Source organism: Kryptolebias marmoratus, linkage group LG16, assembly GCF_001649575.2.
Source record: "Kryptolebias marmoratus isolate JLee-2015 linkage group LG16, ASM164957v2, whole genome shotgun sequence".
Classification (NCBI taxonomy): Eukaryota; Metazoa; Chordata; class Actinopteri; order Cyprinodontiformes; family Rivulidae; genus Kryptolebias; species Kryptolebias marmoratus.
The window spans coordinates 25,862,556-25,867,633 of NC_051445.1; the positions used below are offsets into that span (position 1 = coordinate 25,862,556).

A 5,078-nucleotide genomic window follows, 5' to 3' on the forward strand; every position below is an offset into this window, starting at 1 on the left:
GTTCGGCCCGATGCTGTAGCGTTCTGATGACAGAGAGTTTGTGTTCCAGAGGGTGGTGAGAGTCAAACAGAAGGTACTGATCTGTGTGGGTTGGTTTCCTGTAGACTTCAATGTTGAGACTGTCCTCTCCTACCATGTGCACCAGACAGTCCAAGAAAGGCAGCTTGTTTTTTGAAGGTGATTATCTGTGGCCTTGGTCATCAAATGCATAATGTAACTGACCTTTGTACCAATGCCAACAAACATAAGCATTTTTCTAGCTATTATCAAATTGGTACCAATTTGTTTGATATATTGTTTGAAATATTTTTACTTTTATAAATAACTCATTGTAGACCTCATGATTTTGCAGCTCACTGTAACGTCTCATTTAGTATCATTGAGCTTTTATGAATGTTGGTACTCTGCAAAATGTGCACGACTCGGCAGATGATATTGCTCAAAGCTTTTGATCCAAAATGGTTCTGGTTCTGAACAACAGTTTCATCAGCTTTTGGAAGTTGTGAAATGCCTGGTCACAGACACAGACGGCACTGATTCCAGTGAGCTTTTAGTCACGTCTCCAGCATCAAGAGATGGCAGTGAGTTTTCATTTTCAGTCTCACATTCAACAGCATCAGTGTGATCTCTGGAACATGTGATTCAGCTTCACTTCCTGTTTCAAAGCTGGTTTCAGATTTCTTCTCATCAAGAGGTTCTTTCTCATCTGCACGTTGATACGTCCTTTGTTAAACACAGGGTGGAAATAGAAAACTACGCATCTGTGCAAGTTGTAAGTGCAGCAGACTAAGGATGAAGTGAAACAACAAGTTGTCATCTGTTGGCAGTATTAGCATTGTTGAAGGCTAGCAGCACAGCAAAGTAACACATAATTTAACTACAGTTAAAGCATTAGGGACAACTGCTGAGTATCCCAAAATCAAAAGCAGTGTTAATTAATTTCATTTATATTGTTTAAAATCTAATTTTTAAATACCCTTTAGGATATAATATTTATAATATTTAGATCTAAAGTAAAGATGTGTTTTTTTTGTTATTCATATCTTTGCTACCTTTACTCTTTCTACTCTCATTGTTTCTATTTACGAGTATTGATGACATTAACTTTGTTTTCTATTGTCTTCCACAGAAACTATATCAGGCCTAACACTTCTGTGTCTGTGTCTCCTTCTGGTCTTCTCAACACAAAGACAGTTGAGGCAGATGATCAACCCTCCTGGTTTTGGTTCTTCTGGAGGTTTTTACCTGTTAAAAGGGAGTCGGTTCTTTCCACTGTCGCCTCCTTGCTAGTTCAGGATTATGCCAAGATGAAGATTCAACAAAATCTGTTGGTTTCCATGGGGTAGACAACTTCTTTTTTTTAACTGGCATTTTGTAATATACTAAATCTAAATATGTAACTGGATTGACTGACTCTTTGTAATTGGATTTGAATCAAGATCTTTGGACTGAATTTATTGCATTTAATTATGAATTGGACTTGTTACTAATTTGCATAGCACCCTAAGAAGACTTTTGCTGTCAATTGGCGCTATATGTTATAAATAAACTGAAAATATTGTTTAATTTTTGAATGCCCAAAGAATTGTGATCTCCGTTCACACTAACAAAATTTGTGATTTAGATTTTAACAAGAATTGTACAATGTTGTGTAAATATGAAAATTAGGTGACAAGAAACTTAATGGCGTCTGTTATCAAACAATATATAACTCTTTGGCATTAACTCAGCGACCCACTCAGTTGACCACCGGATCATGAATGGATGGATTGCATAGGGGGATATTTCTTTCTTTTGTTAAGCTGTCACCACTCTGTCTGGTGGAAACATGAAGCTGACAGCTGAAGATCTTGTTTGATCTCAGTCACAAACCCACCATATCTGACTGCATGTTCCACTTAAATTACCTTTAAACTTTTAGAATTGCAGTGATTGTTTTCTTCACAAAACAAGTGTTTTTAGTGTTTGTCTTCAATGTTGTGAGTTTAAATCAGGTATGTTTGATGTTGAACTACCTGCCCTCTTCGAGCCTATGTGAAAATGAGCTTGCTGACAGGCATAATTAACAAAGGATATGTTTATAATTAGACTCACTTGAATTGTTATGAGTGCATGTGTCTCAGTGAGCTGCAGCATAGCTGCATCCTTGGTTTCAATGAGGAATGCAAGCAATCTTGGCTATCTGTCCTGGGAAAACTTGAGGGCAAATGTAGACACAGTTTCCCACACTGTGTCTGTGTTTGATAAGAAAAAAGAACAAAAAAAAAAAAACCTTAACAAAAACAAACCCCAACAACCAGCTCATAAATGATGCTATACTGTTACTACCGCAGTCACATAATTACAGGAACAATTCAATTCAGTTTATTTATATAGCTCCAATTCTCAACCCAAGTCATCTCAGGGAACTGTACAAAAACATTCACATACATTATAAAATGCCAATTAGTAAAAGTGATGTATCTAAGGAATCTTCACTTTGTCACAATCTCCCATCCTGAGAGCAGCACAGTGGCGACAGTGGAAAGAAACAACTATCTTTTAACAGGATCATTTTGATAAATGCATGGACCAGTTTTTCCACATCATTTTGGGACAAGATGTTTTAATTTGAGTGAAATTGTGCAGGTGGAAGAAAGTGGTCCTGGTAACATTTTTAATGTGGGGGTTAAATGATGTGATGTGTTCGTTAGGCCATTGTCTGATGAACACGCCACATGCTCTTAATACTGATTATTCTAAAATCATTTACTGTCTATTGATAGCTGATATTGTGGAGTGTGATTGCACAGTCGAACTTTAGGAATTCTGCAATAACGTGTGTGCTATCAGGCTTGTAGGATGCTTGTAGTCATAATGTAGGGAGGAATGTGTCCTGGTCAGATTGTCAATCCATCAAATTTCTAAAACAATAATACTTATCCACAAATCACCAATTTATTGAACAACACTTACATGTCTTTGGATTGTGGGACTGTCATGAAGAGGTTTGGGAAGGACGAGCCTGACAAGGCAGCAAGAAAATTCAAAGATGACTAAGCACAAGGAGCACAGAGAGCAGGCAAACAAGAACACAGGAAAACAGGCTGGTAACAAACATGTCTGTCATGGAGCGGCAAGTTGAGACCAGACTGAACACAAGAACTGTTTCTTACAAAAATAAGGAAGTCTTTTACTAAATAAAAAGTCTGCATCCTTGGGTCCTAACTCACCACTTCATGACAGGATGACAGACTCACAACAGGACCCAGCAGACTCCCAGCTCCTCGACCACCTGTCAGATGCAGAAATTTTACCCACTGAACTCCTCGCTTTCAGTTCACAACTCTGGAGGCTACTTTTTCCATCACCCACAATGTCGACCCAAAATATCAACGGAGTCTGTCATTCTGTCATGGAATGACTGGCATTTTATAGCCTCAGTAAAAAACTACAAAGCAAGATCCTTGAACTTCCAATATAACCTGTTGTTATAAGACTGGCTTTTTGAGGACTTTTATATTATAGGCTACTCATCTTAATATTCTGGAGAGATAATATCACACTAACACAATCCCTTGTTCAAATCTTTTGTTTTTATCTGGAGTACTTTGTCTTGTTAGAAAGGAAAGGTTCTGTTACAAAGATAATGAGAAGTGTTTTAGTAAGTGCAACACCAATACACACCAAATTTACTTAACACTTGAAAATAGGCCTGAGATGCCTTCTTTCCACTTCAGTGGATTAAAGCTGATCTACGACTGTTACACCTCTGAGGCGGCATGGGAGGTAGTCACAGAGCTGAGCTGGCGAGTAGGTAGAGGTGGGGAATAGTGCATGCAACAGTACACTCTAACCAATGGCGCTATTGTTGCTCAACTGGGTCTGTGAAGCCATCTTCATGTGTGTAAGTGCACATCATCACAGCACTCGACTGGCTTGATGTGTTTTGGAAGGACACAAGAACGCAGACTTGATGAGTACGCCACTCTTGAGTGGCGTACTCATCAAGAGTGGCGTACTCATCAAGACCAAAGAAAAAAAACATATTTTGCACTTAACTGCAGCCAGAATTTGAGTTTTTTGTTTTTAACTAAAAAAAAAGAACATTTGCCTTTGTGGTGATTTACAGGGATGTTTTTTTCATCATATGTTGGGAGCTAGTAAGGACCCTGACTAAACGATCAACAAAACACATAAAGGATATAAATACAGATATTATATTGTTCCAAAAAATTACATGTTTCTAGATACATTATACTATAACAAGCATTGAATGAGTATGCACCAGCACTCCTGACAACTGTTTGTCCTACTTGTGCTGAGTGCTTGAAAGCTTTGCTGATGAACGCTGATGAAGAAAGGCAGAGGGTCGAAACAACCCGATCCCATCAGCCTAACCTGCCTGTCTCTGGACTGCAGAAAGAATCAGGTTACAAGCAAAGCTCTGAGACCACAGAGACAACAGCATTGACCAAAGGTTTCATACTCAGAAATGTTGTGTTCCAATATAAGTGTCTGCCTAATAATAATTATATACATACATGTATGTATATATAACAACATAAACACACAAAGAGCCTTCAAACTGATCTATGCACCTTTTGAAGACGTTTAAACAACAGCTCCAAACAAATCCATGTTTGCAGCTCTGACACTTACCTGGTACAACGTGTGGACCCCTGCTGCCTAAATGAAAAGCGTTTCCAGGCGGTAAGGTCCGATCTTCTGGTAGGGGAGCTTATGCTGTCCGTCCCGCTCCAACAATGATTTTTATGAAAAAATAAATAAAAAGACAACAAATGAAGAAAATACATAAACTGCCCATTTTAAAACTCAGTTTAACACAAGAAACTGACCTAAACTTACTAGTCAAAGCTACCTGAGTGTCTCTGTGTTTCACCTATGGAAGGCACATTTCATTCTGTATCTAATAATGTTTCCACAAACAAGCATGCAAATAAAAATGCAAAGAACACCATTATTAAGTCGATTCAACTGAAATGCTCTGCAAAGACTACCTAGACTTGAAAACACAATCTGACCCAGATGTTTTCTTCTCTGTCTTTCTGTACATGTGACAACTTGAGGAGATGGGG

The 5,078-nt window shown here is 38.3% G+C and overlaps 1 protein-coding gene across 4 annotated transcripts in view; it reads right to left on the reverse strand.

Moving 5' to 3' along the window:
* Positions 1-5,078, reverse strand: part of LOC108234196 (neurocalcin-delta A) — an 87,888-nt gene that overhangs the window by 78,370 nt on the left and 4,440 nt on the right. Inside the window, exons 1-2 of one of the 4 annotated variants that reach the window (XM_037980281.1) lie at positions 4,642-4,728; positions 2,956-3,004 (exon numbers count right to left, since the gene is read on the reverse strand). The exons of 1 other annotated variant lie outside the window; for it this stretch is intronic. The gene's annotated coding sequence lies outside the window, so the exon portion shown is untranslated. Of the gene's footprint in view, positions 1-2,955; positions 3,005-4,641; positions 4,746-5,078 lie in introns of those variants that run through there. 2 more of the 4 variants (XM_017413214.2, XM_037980280.1) reach the window with 2 other exon arrangements.